The 21321-nt window shown below is 48.1% G+C and overlaps 1 pseudogene; it reads right to left on the reverse strand.

Annotated features, from left to right (window-relative positions):
• Window positions 1–729: 729 nt before the first annotated feature.
• Window positions 730–21321, reverse strand: part of LOC131278905 (FERM and PDZ domain-containing protein 2-like) — a 38274-nt pseudogene continuing 17682 nt past the window's right edge.

Below are 21321 nucleotides of genomic sequence, written 5' to 3' on the forward strand. Positions count from 1 at the left end.
AATGAGTTTGTAACTCTTTGGGGCTGGATAGGAAGGGCGCAGCCTGTATTACTCCCATTGCTTTGCGCCAAACTCCTTAGCAGATTCCTTCTAAGAAACCAGGCCACTTTGAAAACCACAGAAACCCCTTTGGCCAGTGGGGAACCCAAAAGTACACAGGTTCACGTTGCCACTGTCCCTAGAGAGCAGTAACCAGTGCAGCAGCAAGGCCTCACCCTGCCGGAGTGATCTCGAGGGGTTCTCAAGCCCTTTCCCAAAGGAGCACACCCACCCCTAACACACACACACAGCGCTTTACTTGACATAACCCCAAAACCGAAGACAGGTCATACCTACTCCTCAAAATGAGCCTCAAAGGTGGCAGGCATGATCTTTCTGGCAGTTAGCTCTTTTTTTTTAATTAAAAAAAAATTAATTGCTTTTTAAAAAGATAAATAGATCACAAAAAATTTACATTAAAAATAGAAGAGGTTCCCATATACCCCCCCCCCCCGCCTTCTCCCACATCAACAACCTCTTTCATCATTGTGGCACATTCATTACATTTGGCAAATACATCTTGGAGCACTGCTGCACCGCATGGATTATAGTTTATATTGCAGTTTACACTCTCCCAAGAACATTCAGTGGGTTATGGCAGGGTATATAATGTCCAGCATCTGTCCCTGCAGTGTCATTCAGGACAACTCCAAGTCCCAAAAATGCCTCTTAACCACTGGCCCAGGTCATTCATCCCAGGCTGCCACAGGCTTCCTTCTTGGAGGCGGAGCCGGTGGATACATCCTCTGGCTCGGTGACATCGGAGGCTCGTCTGCACGATTGCAGTCAGAAGGGTGTCCATGCAGAAGCTCCGGGGTCTGCCTGGCGTGGCTGTCTCCCTCTCCATTTACCTAAAACAGTAAGCAGCTTTGGAAGGGTGGCCCTGCCAGCTGGCCAGCAGCCTTCCCTAAAATGACAGTGTCATGTCCTTCTTCACCCCACTGGATATGGGGCTTTGTAAAGTCTCACGAAAGAAATACACTGTGAAGAAGAAGTAGGACCGGTGCCATTTGGCAGAAAGGCGGTTTGGGTAAATGTGCACACCACACAAATCCACGAGATGACACATTTCAGGAGAAATATAAAAATGCACCCAAAGTAGAATCAAACAGATGTATTGTGAAACCACCTCTCCTTGACATATGAGCTTGGACAAATTAAACTTCCCCACCCAACTTATAAAAGAGGAATAATAACATTCAGAGTTGAAGAGAGGATTAAATTAAATCACTTACAGACACTTCCTATGAAGTCTACTCTCTTAATGTCCATAAGGACCAAACAAAATCATTTGTTTTATAGGTTTAAACCCCTGCTCCTCATTCCATAAGCAGAGGCCTCTCTATATCCTCCAAGACATCTCCTCACTTCCAGGGCAAAAGGAAGAATATAAATAACAGAGCTCCCAAACCTTTCAGGAGTTGCTGGACCTCCTGGAGTATTTAAAGGGCTGCATTTTAAAAGCATGCAAGTTAACACTCTAGAAGTGCAGGGACTTCTTGACTTCCCTGAAGGCCACCCCGAGAGCACCCGTGTCACCCATCAGCAGGGCAGGTGACACCTGCTCCCTCTTCTGTGCAGGATAAATGGTAGTGACAGGACTGCCCCCCCATATCCCATGCACCATTCTCAACTGAGGGCTACTCAGTCCACCCCAGGTTCTTACTCCCATACCAGAGACAAGTGCTTCTTCCCACCCACGCCACACCCCATGTTAAGGCACAGCACCAGCTGACCAGTTCCTTCATCGACAGGGAAACAAAACAAACTCCAACACAGTAATACCGTTCATCGTCTCGCTGAATTAACTTCCCCCTTTATTAATGATGGAATTAGCTAACATCCTCGAGAGCTTCTTCCGGGTCGGGCAGACCATGAGCCAAACATGTGCTGTGCATTGTCATCTAATCCTCTCAATACCAGCGTGAAGCCAGCTTCGTTCTCTCCCTTTCACAGTCAGTTGACTGAGTCTTAAAGGGTTTAGAAGTCGTTGGTCCAAGGTCCCCAGTCTCCAGCAGGAGCCCCTCCAGCCACAAGCCCAGCTCCTATCTGCTCTGTTCTTTGCTGCCCCTTCAAATGCTCTGCCGACCTCCGTGGCACGTGTCATAAGTACTGGCCCTCGTGGCCCCTCGGCTGCTTACATGTGGGCCTCGAAGCCTCACCCACCTTCCGTCTTTTAGTTCTCCAGCCCTGTGCACCCCCAGCCTGGAAGGTGGCCTTGCTCATAGAAGCCACTCCCCATTGGCTCCACACGTCTGTGGATCCACAGTGCATTATTCCCCACGCTGGCAAGTGTCCGACTTCCCCATAAATGAGCAGGGCAGAGTCTTCAAAGCCTCCATGTTGGCCCCTCTATTAACTTGTTGCTTCCTATTTCAGGTAAGAGCCAGCTTTTATGTGCTATTTGAATTTCAATATCCATGGTCCTTATCAGCTTGCCTGCCACTGTCACCTGAGAATCCAGCTTAATCATCTGTGCCCACTGAACTTCCTTTTATACCAGAAGGAAGAAGTAGCTGGAGTATAATGAAATGGAAGGGAATGAAATGTGTTTCAATTATACCTGAATCTTCACACACCAAGGCTCTGGAAAGTTTCCATATGCTTCCTAAAGTGTGTTTCTGTTACAGTTTCTTGAACGTTCAGCATTTTTCAAAATGCTGGCCCTACGTACATTGTCAGCACTTTAAGAGAATGTTGGGTGGCTTATAGTGGCTTGTCAAGAATTTAATTTTCTCTGCTCCCAGTCTGACAGCATTTGCCGCACTTACTCCTCCCACATCTTTATCTACAGGAAGCTGACCCCAACCTGGCAGGCCCCTCTCAGCATCTGGCAACTCTTTCCATTAACAATTCGACTTGACTTTCTAGATTCTGGTCTCTACCCAGCCACTGTGGCTCAACAGGAAGGGCCCAAATTTGCATGATGTCCAGTCTCTCCTCTGAAATAGATCTAACTCAGGGGCAGGCAGGAGCAGACAAAACAAGCACCTGTGCATCCCATGCAGCCAAACAGGAGAGGGACCTGAGAGCATGACACCCACCTGAGGTCACCATCAGCCAGGTCCCCGGGCTCCTCCAGGTCTTCCCATTCACTCTCACTATCATGGAGATCTTCTGAGAGGACTCCCCAAGAGCAGACCTGCAGCAAGGGAATGGTCTCCGAATCTGCCTCCACACATTGGCTGCAGGGGAGCTGGCTCCGAGGTGTAGAGTTGACCCTGAGATGCTCTTCATCCACCATGACAGGAGAAGGGGGTTCATGTGGATGACACAGGTGATCTTCATCATCAACCCTATCCAAGGCAGGACTAGAAAACAGAAACTCATGCCTCTGCCAATGCTGATCAGAAATTCCTCTCACCACTTTTCCCTTATCTTAAGGATGCTCAACATGAGGCATCATGTGAGACCCAATCAGCCAGGATTCATACAGTTCCTGGCAGAGATTGCTCTGGGCACTCAGAAGTGAATAATTACTGTCCCGAGGAGCTTCCAATTTAATGGAAGGAGAGACCAATAAGCAAATGTTACAATTCAGATAGAAAGTGCTATGACAGAGGTGATATAGCACAGAGCATCATGGGAGCTTGAGGCAAACCTTACAGAGCCCAGGCGACCATAGAAGGCTTTCCAGGGGACATGCTATTGAAAGAAGAGAAATGACCCAGCTCTAGGACAGACCCTTCCCATGGTAATCTGAGTTGGTCAGATCCTGGGCAAGTATATTGGCTTCTTTGGGACCTTGATTTTCTCCTCTGAAAAATGAGAAGGTCAAGAGACAGATAGGATTGTTGGACATTCAAAATTAAATAATACGATGCGGCCCTTCCATGGCTCCTGGGACATAAGTTCTCAATAAATGTTGGGTGTTATTAGTAGTAGTATGATTACTGTTTCCACAGAAGAAATCAGGTAGAGAAAGGGCCAAAGAAGGAGGCTGGGAGCAATTCAAGTAGAAAACGTTCAAAGCCCTTTTTGCAAAGAGCAGGTTCTTTTCAGAGCACTGACCAAGTGCTATTTGGAGAGGCAGACAGTCCGAGCAGCCTTTGTCTCAGGGAGAAAACAAGAGGCAGGCCAACAGTGAAGCTCCGTGTCTCCGGAGGCAACCAGCAGACAGCAGGGTAGAAGGATAAGTCTTCCCAGGGGCTGCCCTGAGATTACCACGCCACTTTTAGATTAGAAAAAGCAGTCCATGCAGACAGCGGGGCCTTTTGCACAGCATATCAAACATGTAGAGAAGGCACTTAGAAAATATCTGTGGAGAGTCTGGTTAGAGAGGATGAGAAGGTGAATCTAAGAGAAGAGCACAGAGATTTAGCTTTTTACTCAAGACACTAATCATTGCTTATCTTTGTGATTAAAGTTGTGGTCAAATTGGCCGGGTTGTAGTGGCTAGTGTTTGCTCAAACACTGGCCTAGTTGTTGGGGTGGAGGTATTTTGTAGTTGGAATTAGCATCTATAATCAGTAGACACGGAATAAAGGAAGTGAAGGAGATCACCATCAGCAATGTGGGTGGGCTCCTCCAATCAGCTGGAGGGCTTAAGACTGGACTTCGAGGTTTTTGCAACAACCAGAATGAACTCTGTCTGAAGAGGATACCCTCCACACCTCCCAGCCCTCCCTATAGGCTAGGACTAAAGACTTCAGCATACTCCAGGAATTGCCCATCTCTAAGCTGTTCTGTGGAATTTGGACTTGGCAGCCCTCACTCAGGTAAGCCAATTCTTTAAAACAGATCTTGACAGATGATTTAGGTAGGTGATTGAAAGTCACACAGACAGATAGAGATAGAATAGACAGATGGTAGATATGATAAATGATTAGATAGATAGGTATAGATAGGTAGGTGATACAGATAGAAAGATAGAGATAGATAATAGATGAGATAGATGATAAATAGGTAAGTTGATGACAAAGACAATAGATAAAAGATAGATATGGATTTAGATATACACATGATATAAAGAAATAGATATAGATATAAACATAGACATGACATAGACATAGATGTAGATGTAGACATATAGATATATAGATACATAAATGTATAGATATATTCCTATATCCATTTATATTCATTTGGTTCTGTTTCTCTGGAGAACTCCTTCCCCACACCTGGATTAATGGGTGATCTTTGCTGTGTGCCACCCGCCCTCCCCTCCCCTCTCCCACAATGTCTCTCATTTTTAGAATCAGCTCTGGCTCCTCCCAAAAGCTAAAAACCCCAAATGCCCATGGAGCCATCAGAGCAGGGGCTGCCTGTCCCAAGTGGAGTTTCAACATGAAGGAGAAATCCTTCTGCTTATGAGAGCTATAGGGTATGTGTAAATGTGTATTTCATGTACCTGTATGTACACTCAGGTGTATAAAAAGAAACTTTTTACAAGGTCTTAAGAGGAACCTTTGCTTTAAAAAAAAAAAAAAAAGATTCAAAATCACTGAGCACTTTGAAGGATAATTGGATTAAATAAAAAACTTAGCCCAAATAATTTCCTTATCAACATAGGGAGGGAACAGCCACAGAAGTTTAGTCTCAGAAAGGGAAACCAAGCCTGTTGCTTGAGTCCATACCCAATCCCTTTGCGAGGTGTGCAGAGCCTGCTAAGGAGCCACCAACAGCAGCCACGTGCCCACGAGGCCCACACCCCAATTCTCCATGTGTGGTCTCTCACCACGATGCTCCCTCCATGCCTTCTATTAAACTCCTTGCACTCTGACTTTGATTGGGTCTCCAGCTATGCCCTTGCCTGGACAGTGACCCTGAGCTGAGTCTGCCTGGGAGGCAGGAGGTGGTCAGAGTGTCAGAGGAGGCTCGGTGGTCCTAAGAGTAGAGTCCAGCCCACCATCCCAGGCTGAGTCAGGGAGAATGACCATGCTGGACCTTTCCTTCCTCACATGCTGCCTGCAGCCCTGGAGAGTGCTGGGAAAGGTGAGCAAGAAAAGGCGAGGAAGAAGAAGTATCCTTGTTGAGTCCCAAGTCTGAGCTTATTTCATGGAAAAGGCAAGACTTGGAGATTTGGGGAACTTGCTAAAGACATGGCATTTCTTTAGAGCAAGAATGTTTGGGCAGGTGGGCTGGCTACAAGCATGCCAGGCAAAGAGGCAGAGCCCTGCACCCAGGGCTCCAGGCAAGCTTGAGCACCCAGGGCTCCAGGCAAGCTTGAGCACCCAGGTCTAACGCAGCCTCCCTTCTACAGCCTGAAGCCACTGGGGCTTCCTTTATGATGAGGACTCAGTGCTTTCTGCTCTCCCCCTATCTCCAGATACATTGATGACCTTGGCTGCTCCCAGCCCTAGTTACCTGTGATGGTTAAGTTCATGCGTCTACTTGGCCAAGTGATGGTGTCCAGTTATTGGGTTAAGCAAGCATTGGCCTGATTGTTACTATGAGGACATTTTGTAGACTTAAATCACCAGTCAGTTAATTGCATCTGTGGCTAATGACATCTACAATCAAATTAGAAGATTGCCTTCAACAATGAGAAAAGGGAAGTAGACTTGGCTCAATGGTTAGGGCATCCATCTACCATATGGGAGGTCTGCGGTTCAAACCCTGGGCCTCCTTGACCTGTGTGGAGCTGGCCCACATGCAGTGCTGATGCGCCCAAGGAGTGCTGTGCCACACAGGGGTGTCCCCCATGTAGGGGAGCCCCATGCACAAGGAGTGCACCCCATAAGAAGAGCTGCCAGCATGAAAGAAAGTGCAGCCTGCCCAGGAATGACGTCACACACACGGAGAGCTGACGCAGCAAGATGATGCAACAGAAAGAAACACAGATTCCCATGCTGCTGACAACAACAGAAGTGGACAAAGAAGATGCAGCAAATGGACACAGAGAACAGACAACTGGGGTGGGGGGTGGGAGAGAAATAAATAAATCTTTAAAAAAAAAAAAAAAGAACAATGAGAAAAGTCTCACCCAATCAGTTGAAGGCTTTAAAAGAAGAAGTGATGATTTCAGCAGTCAGAAGGGAGGGTTTCCATCTCTATTTCAGCCAACCAGCAGCCCCTGGGGAATTTGTGGAATGCCTTCATTGCTTGTGGACCTGTGCATTCCCACAGTCATGTGAGACAATTTTTCTATAATCTCATAATATTTACAGTTATCTCCTGTCAGTTCTGTTTCCCTAGAGAGCCCTGACTAATATATTACCTCTCTACCAACTTTCTCCCACAGAAGAAGCCTTTTATAAACAGATGAAACCTAGAGGCAGACCTGGGAACCTCACATGGTCTCTCTACCCCAAATCCTACCACTCTCCGGTGGCTATTTTTGAGGAGAGGAATCCACTTCTCTGTGCAGTTTTAAGGTCAGTGCAATAGTTCTGAAGCCTCTGCTTATGATAGGGTATTTACTGAGAGAAGAGGACACTTGCTGACTTTCCTGAACAACTATTCTTTAAAGAGTTGGGCCACCAAAATTATTTCCACATTTCAGGAGGACAAGCCAATTAGTAAATAGCATTTCCAGGTTGCCAGATTAAGATACTATAGTCACCCTGTTTACTTTCTGTTAAATTCAAAATGAAATTCAGTTTTGGTTTCTCTTCATGTAAGGTTCCACCACCTTGTCCAGTTCTCCAATGTCAGCCCCTACGAGGGTCAGGTCCCCATTAGCCAAGGTGAATGCACCCTGCAGCTGAGGGCCTCTGCTCCTGCCAGCATGAGTTCAGGGTTTGGCAGGTTGGGTTGGTGGTGTCCCTAAGACAGGCAGAGAGGTTCCTTGGACTGCTAGACTTGAAACTCAAAAGGAAAACCTGGGTAGGTTAGGGCAATAGGTAGGGGCAGAGTGAACGTTCTGGGACAGCATCATTGTGCAGAGAAAGCTCTGCTCTCCTCTGCTCTGAGCTCACCTCCGGCCTGGGTTCCTTCCTCACTGGTTGCCCTCAGCCTCACTCCAGGCCCTCCCACTTGTTTGGCAGCCCAGCTCCCCTGGCACCTCGCCCCTTGATTAGCTGCCTGACATGACCTGGCATGGCCAGTGCAGGTGAATTCAGCCTTGAACCTCCAATCTTGCTCTGGAAGGAACTAGCACCTTCTCCTGAGATATACTTCAGGTCAAGGATTCAGTTTGACATTGCGTTCTTAGATGGCCATAAAGTCTTAGAGTGGTTAGATCATGACTTTTATGAATGGTGCTTGCTGCACTTGTGTTTGCATGTATGTTATTTATAAGTCTAACTAGATTTGCTAGGCAAAAAAAAAAAAAGAGGACAAAAAATAAGCTTGGAGAGTCTGCAGTGGCCACCTTTCCCTGAGATGAGGGCAAGCCCTCCCGTGGTCAGGAAGGTGGAGCCTGGAGTCAGCCTTGGTTCCCACAAGACCAGCCTTGAAAGCATTGCAGCTTCACTCAGCCCAGGCCAGAGACACGAGCCTTCAGATATCATCTGAAGTGACAGGCTCCCACAGCAAGCAGCCAAATGACATCACACATCCCAAGCGGTGTTCAAGGGTAACGCGACTACAGGTGATTTTCACCTATGTCCTAGCGTAAAAACTAACCTTGCCTAAGATACAACTCCAGCCAAGACCCATGCCTTCCTCAGTCAGGCACAGCAGCCCAACTTCCTGAGTAAAAATGCACTGCTGTATTCCAAGGTGCTTTCTGAAGATCTACTGCTGTAGGATAGATCTCCGGATACACAGCACAGTAAAAGAAGAGAAGAGGGAAGGAAAAATAAAACCTCATTTTCTCCTTGAGCACACGGGGTTTGCTGGGTGCTGGCTGGCCACCATCTGGCTGGAAGAAGTAGCCCCCTGGCAGATGGCACGTTCTGATTATTTTCTGGAGATTTCAATTGCTGAGACCTGGTCCTTCGGTGGAAACCTGGCAGGGTTGAGCTCCCGCTATGTCCCACACACTGAGCTAACACACCGTCGGGGTTAGTTCTTCTGATGCTCATGGCCCCGTGCAGTTGTCACTGTCCCCTTTTACCTTGAGAACCCCAAGCTCAAGAAAGCCACCTCTCCCAGCACACCCAAACATGGTAAAGCTGAACACAAGTCCATATGACTGGGAAGTCCATGCTCTTTTTGCTCTGAACTGCTGAAAGAGAGCTGGACTCAGGAATACCAGAAACAGAGGCCACTGGCCAGGGCCAGCCACCTCTGAACTGAGCTGCTGGCTCAGTCCCCCACTGGAATCCCAATTCTGGAGGTGGAGGAACCATTTCCAGGCTGAGTGTGAGCCCTGCTTGTCTTCCCGGAGGAGGCAATCACTACTTGTGCATTAAATACTAGCTGGGTCCCTCTCACTTGAGGAAAACCTGACCTGGTCTGTGTCCTTCGTTCCGAGAGGAGGAAAGCTTCCTAAGTGGGAGAGAGAAGATAGGGTAAAAATGAAGCCAGGCAATGTGAGGCAGCAGCACGCCATTGTCACCGGTGCCAGAGGGCCTGCAGCCTCTGAACCAGAGCCGCCCAGGCGACAAGCACCATGAGGGTCAGAGGCTCTACCAACATCTTCTGGAAAAGTCCTGAGGACTCCGGTATAACTCTCAGCAACTGTCTCGCCCAGTAATGGCAGATTCTGGACATCTGGTATAACCTGGCAAAGCAAAGACACTACGACACTATGCCAAATTTAATTAGATTTGGAAAAATAAAAGAATATGACATCTCTTGTGAAAAAAAAAAAAAGCAAATGACCAAAAGATAGCAGAAAAGAGGGCACTAGGACTTGTGAGCAGAAGAAATAGACTGGCAGATTTCACCTTAATTTTAAAAGGGACCTTCTGATCAACTACATGATGATAAAATGGGGTGCCCTGAGAGTCACCAAGTTCTGCCTCCTGGAGATTTTCAAGCAAAGGTTAGTCACCCTTTCTTCAAGGGTGTTACAGAGCAGTTTCCAGCGTGGGGTATGTGGTGAGATTAGACCATTTTTATTTTGAACAACCCTGAGATGCTGTGAATGCACATATGAAACTGGGACTATCTATACTAACAATTAATAAAAAATAATTTCATCATTAACAACTTTTAGTATTAAAAATAATACCACTAATGAATGACTCTATTTAACTACAGGCACACCAGGCAGGTGAAACACCAGGCCTGTAAATGAACCCAGAGCCCCTGTGTGATCCAGTTCTCAGGGCTACTGTTTATCACGCCAGCACCTGGCAGTAAAGCCTTTACAAATCCAGGAGTGGTCCCCCGCCTTTGGTGAAATACAGCTCCTTTTATACTTCCTACAAGATCAGGCAGAATGTTTTCCTTGGCTAAACCAATGGAGATGATTTCCTTTCTCTTTCTGTCAAGTCTATCATTGGTTGCCTGAAATGCGATTGTAAGGAACAATAAATAAGTTTGTGTTTATAAATTTTCAGACAATGAAAATGAAAATCCCTAATGAACATACCTGCCCACTCTGGTCTACCTTGGGACTTTTGGGCATGCACTGTGTTCTCTAAGAAATTGTATTTGCATGCTTACAGGGAGCGTATGGCTGGCTCCTGCTCACCCCAGGTGCCACCTGCCTAATTGTCTAGACCAGCTGCTTCAGACTTCATGTCACCCAACAGTTCCTATAAATCTGCCCTACCAGGTCATCTGGAATGACCAACAAATAAGAGCCATTTAATCTCAGTGGGCTTTATGTAATCTCAAACCACAAACTATTATTTCTTACTATTTGCCTGCTGTGTGCGTGAGCATCTAGCAAACTCCTAGAAGCAGTATCCGACCCTGCATCTGTCCGCTTCTAGCAGATTCCCAAGCAGCCGTCATCAAAATGAATCAAAAGTGTGTTCTCCATCAGAACGGGACAAGGAACTAGAAATATTTATGGGTGCATGGGCACAAAAATGCAGATGAAGTTAAAAATGGCTATCAAAAAAGAATGTTTCATAACTCGGTTTCTGTGGATTTTTTTTAAAGGAAGAGACGATTACAAAGTATTAAAGTCAGTAATAGAAATGAGTTGTCTACAAAGGAACTTCTTTCTTACCCTGATGCTGTCAGATGCACAATAAAGGATTGTGTGCTGCCAGAGACCCCATGGCCAGCCAGGGGCTGCCTCCAGCATGTACTGGGGGGACAGACGAGGGCTGGGTGGGGTTTGCTTCCTTGAAAGAACACAAGTGCTAGTGACAACAGCTCCACACCTCCTTTTCCCTTGTTTCCTCCTCTCCCTCCAAATGCCTAGAACAGGGGTGGGTGCAGTGGCCTCTGAGCATCGTGAGTAATTGCTGGGTTACCACGTCCACCCACGAAAGCCCTGCCTTTACCCACTGTCGGCAAACAGGGCGATGCTTACCTGTCAAGTCTCCTGACATCACACACGGAATAGCAGTTTTGCCTCACATCCTTTTCCAAGGAGGTGGCCACACCGATGCGTCCAGTTCTCAGTGAGGTCCACGTAAGTGAGGGAGGGAATCCTGATGCCGGGTCAAGGAAGGGGCCCGAGGCTTCTCTCTGTGGGTGCTGTGTCTCTCCGGTAGCCCTCTGGAAGGACTCCCGCCCAAGAGCCAGGACTTGCTCTGCGACTGGTGATGCACCGCCTGCCTGGCTGTTGTCCCCATCCCTGCTGGAGCACCGCTCCAAGGCAGGGCAGGTTTTCCTCAGGGACTCCTTGCCTACCCAGAGCCCAGGAGTCTGTTAGAGAAATGCAAAGCACCCTGAGCCACATTTGGAGATTGCTCCTTTAAGGAGCGAAAAGGTCTCGGTCCATGGGATTTTAGAGCAGAGCTGGCTCCCCAGGGCAGTCCACATCCGTGAGAATCCAGCTCCTGCACCTGCTGCCACTGGCACCTGAGCCCCGCACTGAGTCATCCCAAAGCCCCTTAGCCTGGGGACTCTTGGGAAACCCCCAATATTGTGGTGGTTTTTATGTGTTTAATGGAGAAAGAATCTGCACATTTTAGACCAAGACAAAAACAGAAGTGACCGTGACAATCCCACTTTTTAGTAAGAAATGTTTAGGGGATTTTTGGGTGTGTTTTTGTTTTTCTGGGTTTTTTTTTTTTAGTTTTTTGTCTTCCTCTGTCCTCACCCAGGAAGCCTCATTTTCCCATTTCCCTGGCTCATCCACCCTACCCTCAGCATGCTGCCCTCTCCTAGAGGGCCTCACTGCTCAAAGCACGAGCTGATCTGGCTCAACTGCTAACGTCCCTACCGGCCCTTTGAGGTTGGCTGTCGAGGCCTTGTTAGCCCTGCTCAACCTTCTGAGATAAAAACATACAAAGCTGTGTATTATCTTCTGAGTTAGAATCTGAGTCTACCAGATTCATTGTCTTTGATCTATTTTACAACTCTGTGTGAATAAATATTGTGGTTCTTTGAATTCTCTTTTCAAACCAGCGTCCTCCCTCAGTGAATGAGTTAAATAAAATCTTTAACATGTATTCATTTTTATATCTGCATTATGGCCATGATTTTCCCTTTTGTTGAACATTCTTTACTACCACCATCCCACAGCCTACATGGATTTTGCTAGAGCGCACAGACTTTCAGGCCAGTTCTCACCTGTAACAGAGGAATCTTTACTTCTGCCCCCCACCGAGTGGCCTTGTGACCTCTCTGACTGTGCACACCCTACTGTGAGAGGGGCACAGCCCCAAATATCCAAATCTGCATAAGTATTTGGCTACAAACCATAACCACTTACTACTCAGCTGGTATAATGCATTATAATGTATTATAATGATATAGTACATGATCAAGGAATGCCCAAAGCAGAAATGTGTCATGGATGAGATTAAAAAATATGTATATATAGCAGTTATCCTATTTTCTTCAGCATGACTTGGGGAGACCTCCAAACCTCACTTTGAAACCATTCTCTCCTACCAAGTCTTCTCCAATGCTCCCTCCACAGCCATCCTCCAACCTCTTCAAGACTCCAATCAAGAGAGCCTGCTGCTTTTTCATTATCACCATCTCCACCTGCAATGTCCCCACTTTCCCTCTTATCCATGCTTAGAGCCCATGACTCTGCCCAGTAACCACTCCTTTCAGAGGAAACCCCAAGCTCCCATCCTTTGTGCTTCTGTCCTCATTATATGTAATGTGCAGGCATTTTAATTCCAGTACCTGGTGAAACCACATGCATACACCATGTCTGCTTTGGAGCAACTGATCAGATTTACTTCAAATGTATGACTGCAGATCTCAATGGGCACTCAAGTGCCAGATCATCTTTCTCTACTTCCTTAATAAATTCAGTGTCTGTGGTAGTTTGAGACTGCATGTACTCCAGAAAAGCATGTTCCTAAAGCTAGTCCATTCTTGTGGGTGTGAACATATTGTGGATGGGACCTTCTGATTAGGTTGCTTCAGTAACATGTGATCCAGGGTGGGTCTTAGTCCTCTTACTAGAGCCTTTATTAATGGGATGAATAGGGAGACAGAAGCAGGAAGAGCCACAAAAGCAGGATGCTGAAGGCAAGGAAGCCCAGAGGAGAAGAGGCCAGCTGATACCGCCATGTGCACTGCCATGTGACAGAGGAGTCTAGGATCACTAGCAGCCATCTTTAGAGAGAGAATACCTGATGGTGCCTTGGTTTGAATGTTTTTCTCAGCCTCAAAACTGTAAGCTTGTAACCCATTGTTAAAAGCCAACCCATTTTGGTATATTGCAATTTGGCAACCTAGCAGACTAAAATCATCTTCCCTCTCCTCAAGTCTCCAATAACTCAAAAGTTGACTTGGCCTCTTTCTTCACAGTAAGAATGGACACAACCAGATGAAATCCTCCATCTTCCCAGAGCAAATTCTACCAGCCAACCTGCATCTTATCCCCATGTCCTCCTCTACCTCTCATCCACCCAATTTCTCTGCTCTACTTCATAGAAAAATTCTTCAAGTGAATGTCTGTACTTACTATTTCTGCATCTCCCCCCTTCTCTCCTGTACCCACCCCAACCAGACTTCAGATGATCACCCACTCAGCCAAAAGGAATCTCTTTAATCAGGGTTCTAATGACCTACATCTTTCTACAGCCAAAGGACAACTCTGTTCTAATTTCACTCTACCACACAGCAACATTTGACACAATTGACCCCTTGCTCCAACTTGAGGGCTTTCTTTACCCAACTTCTAAGCTCTGCTCTTGCCTTGCTTTTGTACCCCCTCCCTGGCTCCTTCCTCTTGGTCTCATTTCTCTGGACCATACCTCTCAATATTGCAGGGTCCCATGACTCACTTGTCCCACTTCTTGTCTTTACCTGTACTCCCCCCCAAGGTAACTTTATCCAGTTCATGGCTTTAAACATCTATGTGCTGATAACTCCCAAATTCACCCTCTCTAGCCCTGACTTCATGCCTATTCTCCAGAAAAGAAAAAAGAAAAAAAAAAAACTTTCTTAGTGACATCTCCACTAGATGTCCTGTAAGCATCTCAGTTTTACATGCTGTTGAGAATGCTTCTCCTCCATCCACCCCAAGCTGCTCAGCCTGAGCATCCCTTCTCTTACTTAGCAAGTGATACTACCATTCACCCAGGTGCCCAAACCAAACTTCCATTGCTTTCTCTCATAGCCTATCAATAATCCCATGATTATTGATACCTCCAAAACGTATTCCAAATCTGACGCCTTCTCACTTATGATTCTGCTCTAACCCCAGTCCCAGCCACAAAAATACCTATCCAAATGATTACAATAGCTTCAACCCATTTCCCCCCTCCAATCCATCTCTACCAGGAATCCATGTGATCTTACTAAAGTAGAAATCAGATGAGGACACGCTCCTGCTTGAACCCCCAGTGGCTTCCCATCATTGCCAGGATGGAATTAGTACGTACTATGACCTACATAGTCCTACCTGATCCCAGTCCTGCCTATCCCTGTGACTTCTTTCCCCTCCATCCTCCCTTCCATTCACTGCAGCCCAGGCACACCTGGCTTCTCTCTGTCCCTCAAACATCCAGACTCATTACTGTCAGAGAGCCTTTGCCCTTGTTGTTCCTCCTGCCAGGAATGACCTTACCCCAGATCTTTGTCTGGATGCTTCTTTCTCATCATCAGATTTCAAATACTCCTCCCTGACCACACTAGCTAATCCCCAGGTACTCTCAGTAGCATCATCCTACCTGATTTTCTCCAGAGTGCAGATCCTGATCTCAAACTCACTTCTTTCATCATGTATGTACTTGTCTCTCCCCCTACACTAGTAGGTGTACTCCCCCAGGACAAGGGCTCTTTTTTGTTCACTGCTGTGTCTCAGATACTTGATGGAATATGTGCAAGTCCCTTAACTTCTACCACCTCAGAATCCTCATCTTTAAAACAGTATATCAGTACCTACCTAGGCAGCAATTGCATATTAGATTAGATTAGAGAGTGCAGGCAGGTTTCCAGACAGCACCTAGGGTACAGCAGAGGCTCAGGAAGTCTGGGTCCCTTCTCTCTTCCCTCTTTGTCATTCACAGATTTGGAAGGTGTAGCAGTTTGATATTATTTATGAATCCCAAAAAGAGATACTGACTATGTTTGTAAACTGGTCTGTTTCTCTGAGCATGATACCTTTGACTGTATAAGAGTCAGCTGAGATGCCTTTGATTAAATTATGTTAAAATTAGGACTTTGATTCAACACACATCATTAGGGCCTGTAGAGTTGAGTTGCTGCCCCCTTGGTGGGCTATATAAATGGATACTCAATCAAGAACACTGAAGTAGATACATGGAGAGGAACACAGAGGAAGAGAGACAGCTCCATAGTCATGGTAGAAGCCCTGGGAAGAGAGATGAACCTGATAGTCTACAGCTGACCTTGTGAAGAGACCAAAGCATCTCAGCCCAGAGAGAAATGAGCCCTCCAGCCTACAGCTGAGATCAGAAGAAGCTGGGTGCATGGAACCTTAAGAGGAAGAGGAAGGCTGAACCCTCACAGACATCTTCTGCCATCTTGTTTCAACATGTGGCAACAAAGTTTGGTGAGGAAGTAACTTTGAATTGGACTCCTTAGGGCCTTGTGACTGCAAGCTTCTATCCCAAATAAATACCCTTTATCAAAGCCAACAGATTTCTGCTACCTTGCATCAGCACCCCTTTTGGCTAATACAGAAGGTTCTCAGAGTTCCTCTCCTTCACTCAACAGGTTGACTCTTCTCAAAAGCATCCCCCCCAAGTCTTGACTCTCCTCTACTTAAACACTCTGATGGCAAATAATTTACTCTCCTTGGGCAGTCACTGTATTTTGTGGATAGTTCTGGTGCTAAAAACTTTATTCTAGAATCCGAGGCCTAGAGAAGTGAGGTAACTTTCCAAGGCCCATGAACCAGCTAGCAGCAGAACAAGTTCAATAGATGCCACAGATGCTGCTTCAGGATGAAGACACTTCCTCAGAGGTGCTGGAGGCTCACAGCTAGCCTTCCACAGGAATTGCCCTCAGCTGAAGGGGCTCCCTCACCCTAGGTTTGCCCTCTCCCTGGTCAGTCTATCCCCCAACACTGGTTGATGCTGAGATGCAAAGGCCCAGGTTCTCCTGCCCCTATTCAGGACAGCTCTTCCCTCTCCCAAGCTTCTCACAAGCTTCCGCAGGGTCAGCTGAGGGTGCAGGGGCAGCTGCACCATTTTCAACTTCTCTGCCTAGTCCTGCTTCCCTCCCCTCTCAGGTGTGGTTCCAGAGAGCCCTCCCCAGAAACTTCCCACCCACCAATCTGCTTTAGTCTGTTTCCTGCAGACCCAATGGACAGCCTCAGGCAAAAATCCTTGACTTTCCTGCTTTCAGTGCCTCTTTTCTTGGCACAGCACCACCCAAGCCCTCATTCATATTTCAGGAAGGAGGACATCTGTCCTGTTTTTTTTACACTTCAGTCCTCAGAATGAAGTACCTGGTTTTCTGTGCTCTGGTTGTGTGTCTACTTTCCTTTTTCTTTATTTCTGCTCCTGGAGGCCCAGGCTGCTGGAGAACCTGGCTCTAGAAGTTCTACAGTGAAGAAATAAACATCTACAGGAAAAGTCAAATGTCACAAGAGGCAGAAGTAGGGAGTGGAAGCCCAAAGGAGCAGGCAGAGATGCCATCTCATGAGCTTGTCCCAGACTGCGGTGGATGTGCACCCGTTTGGACATGGTCTTGGTCTTGGTCCACATTCTGGTGGCTGTGGACCACTGTAAATAGGGTCTCCTGAAGATGTTACTCCAGTTTAGGTGTGGCCCGGCTGAATGAGATAGGGCTCAAATCAGATTACTGGAGTCCTTTATAAGCAGAGAGAAAGTCAGACCGGAAGAGAAGCCACAGGAAGAGCGAGAAGCTAGAAGTCAATGGAACCCCAAAGAGAAAGGAGACACAGCTGCCATGGGCATTGCCATGGGATGGTAAAGCCAAGGAGTCCCAAAGATTCCCGGCCAGTCAGAAGATACTGGTCCTGGGAGGACGCTCACCATCTAGCTCTGAAACCATTAGCCAATAAAGTTCCATTATTTAAACCAACCTATCTTAGGGGATTTGTTTTAGCAGCTAGGAAACTAAAGCACAGACTAACTGAGCATGGGGACCAGCTGATTTCCTACCCTAGTGCGAGAAGGAGGCCTACAAGCAAGGACGAGCTTCTCAGGACCCACCACGCAGGAAACCTAATACCTGAGCCCGAGCAGGTGAAGAGGGCAGAGTGTTCCGTGTCTTACCTGCCATCCCTGGCCAGTCCCAGCCTCCTGCGGGGCTCCTCAAAGTAGATGGAGCACCTCCTAGGGGAAACCAAAGTGTGCGGTGAAATCCAGGGCTGGGCACATCTGTGGCCACCAGGTGGGCACAAGCTCCCTCCTCTCCCCCACTCTCCCCACGCTCTCCCTGGTGCCTGTTTCCTCTCCCCCCTCTGCCCATCTTGATCTGTTTCCCGGCTCCAGAGAACCCTGCAGAGTGTAAACTTTTCAAAATGCAAGGGGCAGATGCTGCAGCCCGGGGTTCCCGCAATGGGCCCTGTGTGGAAATGGGCCATTCCTATTTGTGCCAGGACCTGCAGCTACTGGTGCTTTTTCTTCAGAGAGGGTGAAACAGACTCAAACACGTGACTGTCCCATCTCGACCCCTGGCCCCCCAGCTCACCTCCATCTCAGGGGCCACAGGCCCTTGCGGTCTCTTCCCTGCCACACTGCAAGAGCCTCCTCTGCACTCCTGCCTCTCCAGGGTCAAGCCCACGCCCCACGTTCCACCTCGCTCGAGGGTGATCTTGCCAAAACGTAGCTAAAACCAAGCCCCCTCTGCAACCACCAGCCTGCCCTCCACGTGGGCTCAGCCCCTGAAGCCCGTTCCCACCTGCCGTGGCCTCTGCCTTCAGCCCCCGGCCCTTGCCCCCTGTGCACCCACATCCTAACCCCCACCAGGCGGAACCTCTCAGGGCCCCGGGCACGTTTCCCCTCCTGAGACGATCTGATATTCTCCCTCCATGGGCCCTATTTCCTCTCCAGCCCAGGATTTCTTGGCCTTGGCGCAGGACATTTGGGGCCAGCGCACTCCCTGCTGAGCAGACCTGGCCCGTACACACTGGGACACGGGGCCATGCCCGCCTCCACCCACCAATGCCGGGAGCACGTGGCATCCACCTGCGCGCACATGCGCATCCACCTGCGCACATGCGCACTCACGCCCCAGCTGTGACAGGCGAAAGTGCCTCCAGACCTTGTCAAACGTGCCCTTAGAAGCAAAGTCCTCCCCGAGACCCTCAGATCCCCCTTAGCTGCACAGGACGCCCACGGAACACCCCTCCCCACCCCAACTCCCTGTGCCCTGGTGCAAACACCGCATTAGGTTTCTCTGTTGTTTTCTCTCATGGACTTATTGCCTGCGGTCACTGTTGTTTCCTTGTCTGTCCCTGGCACCCCCACCATGAACTCCAAGACCTCAAGAGCTGTCGCCCTGTGTCACCTGCAGTGGCGCTCAGAGAACGGCTCTGGGCTTAAAGCGTCAGCCCGGGGCACACGGGCGGCAAGAGACACAGGGGCACAGGGGCTGGCTCCCCACCACAATGGACAGGCCTGAGCCAGCTCTCTCTGTCCCTAGGGTTGGGTCACTCCCTGGCAGGCTTAGGGCTGGGTGACCGCACCCCACCGTCACCAGCCCAGGCTACTGAGCTCTGCCTTGAGCTTCCCAAACCGTTGCCCACTCCTTTCTCCAGCTCCCCTCAAATGACCTGCCCTTGTCCGGGACTCTGGCTGACACCATATTTCCCTGATATTTTGAACTCTCAGTATGAGAAGTGGCCACTTCTTGCCCTCCCCATTTTTCGCTGACAGGAAATCAATGTAACACTACACACCAAATGCTGTAAATTTGGTGGAGGAATCAGGACGAGGGCAGCGAGGCCATCGCTCTAGTCCTTTCAGTGCCCTTACTCAGCTCCCAGAACCTTCCAGAGTGTGAGGAGGCCTCGAGCCAGCACGGAAGCCAGGGGTTTCTCATCTGTTTCCACGACCTTCGGCAGCAGCAGGGCCTGCTCAAGGGCAGATTTTTAAAAACCAAGATGGAAAATGAAAAGGGAGGCTGTTCCACCAACTGCCGTCTTTGTGTGAGGGGAGATGCGGCTCCACGCGTGATACTGGGGAGCCCAGGGTGTCCCCCGGGGTGGGATGGAGCGGCCTGACGACAGTGCCGCCGTGGGGTCCCCCGGGGGCTGGGAGGTAAGGCCTTGGGGACCTTCCGTACACGGCCAGCGTGACGTCGCCGGCGGAGAGCGCCCCGTTCTCCTCGGCGGGCTGCCCCGGGAAGAGCCTCTCCACCCTCAGGAGACTGTTCCAGGGGACACCACAGCTTTCACTTTCCATCGGCTCGCAGCTGAGTCCCAAACCACTGGAATTCTTTTTCAGTTTGATCTCGAACGTACAACCTGCGTGGTAGGAAGTCAAGCAAACAAAATCCTTCAGTCGATGGCACGGATTGGGATCCGGCCTCAAAATGCAAATTATCAAGGAGATGGATGATTTCTAGTTCACATAGGAAGACTTCATTTTCCTCGTTTTTAATATCTGAGTCCATTACACACGGTACAGGTCAGGGCTGTTCAATAAAAATAAAATGTGGGCTACAAATGTAAGCCACAATTGGAAGTTCAAAGCTTTCTAATAGCCACCTTTTTAAAAGAGTGAAGGGAAACATAAAATAAATATTGATCATATGATTTAATTGGATATTCCAAAATAGTACCATTTCAAAGGGTCATCAAAGTGACACAATTATTGAGATGTTTTACATTTTTTCTTGCATACGAGGCTTCAAAATCCAATATTTGTTTTATTAATTTGAGTTGGCCATACTTCAAGTGCTTAACTGCTGCAGGTAACAAGTAGCTGTCTTAACTGGAGAGTACATTTATAGTCAACAACGTTTACAGTTTGACATATGTTTTGTGCCCATGTACAACATACTGGCCCTTGGTAGAATTTGCACCACATATATTCCTGTTGCATCAATTTTTAGTATGCTTGAAATTCAATTTTTGCCTAATTAGACCATGCTGACTATTATCATCAACTCTACGGACAATATTTTTCATGGTCATTTTGTTTAGCTGTGTGGCCTGTGTGGGCCAATGCTACCAAAGATGAGCATAGCATCTGAAACCTAGCTACTCCCCCCACACACTGCCCTTCCCATCCTGCTCGGTGCTCAACACATAGAGGGGCAGAGCACGGCCAAGGAGCATGACTGGGGCCAGAATGAGAGCGTTGGAAGCAGTCCAGGTGGAGGTGTGCTGTGCGGCCAACTTTCCCATCCCCTCAGCTGGGATCCTCAGTTCAGTTCATACTCAGTTTCTCCAAGACAGAGTTGGGGTGAGCAGAGGAACAATGAAAGAAGAAGCCTCCTTGTTTCACCACCGAGTGCTACCCTCGGTCACAGCCAACCATGCCCCCCTGATCACCTCCCCTTCTGTCCAACGTGCAGGTCCTGTCGCAGGACTGAAAGCCTCTACCACGGGACTGGAAAATGGCTAAGTACCACATTACGGTATTGTAAGGCAATAGGCACTTTCTTAGCGGGAAACAAAATCAGGAGGGGTGTACAGAGAGATTACCCCTCAGAAGGCATGTAATTATGCCACTCTGAGCTGATGGTGGGTTTGCTGTTGAAAACGATGACAAGAATAAGGATAGAATTCCCGAGCATCTTCCCCTCTCACCTTGCCCGGCCAGTCCTCAGGTCCTTGGCTACAAATGCCCTGGTTGGAATGTCATCCTTAAATACCTTCGTGCAAATGCTCTGGCCCAAAAGTCTTAGGAAGGCTGAAGGGCAGGATTAGGTCTGGTAATCATGTAGGGACAATACTTTTGTTTTGCAGAACTATATATGACTAGCTTGCCTCCCAACCCCATTAGAAAGCCAGCTGCATCATCTCCCCTG

This window comes from Dasypus novemcinctus, chromosome 6 (assembly GCF_030445035.2).
Source record: "Dasypus novemcinctus isolate mDasNov1 chromosome 6, mDasNov1.1.hap2, whole genome shotgun sequence".
NCBI lineage: Eukaryota > Metazoa > Chordata > Mammalia > Cingulata > Dasypodidae > Dasypus > Dasypus novemcinctus.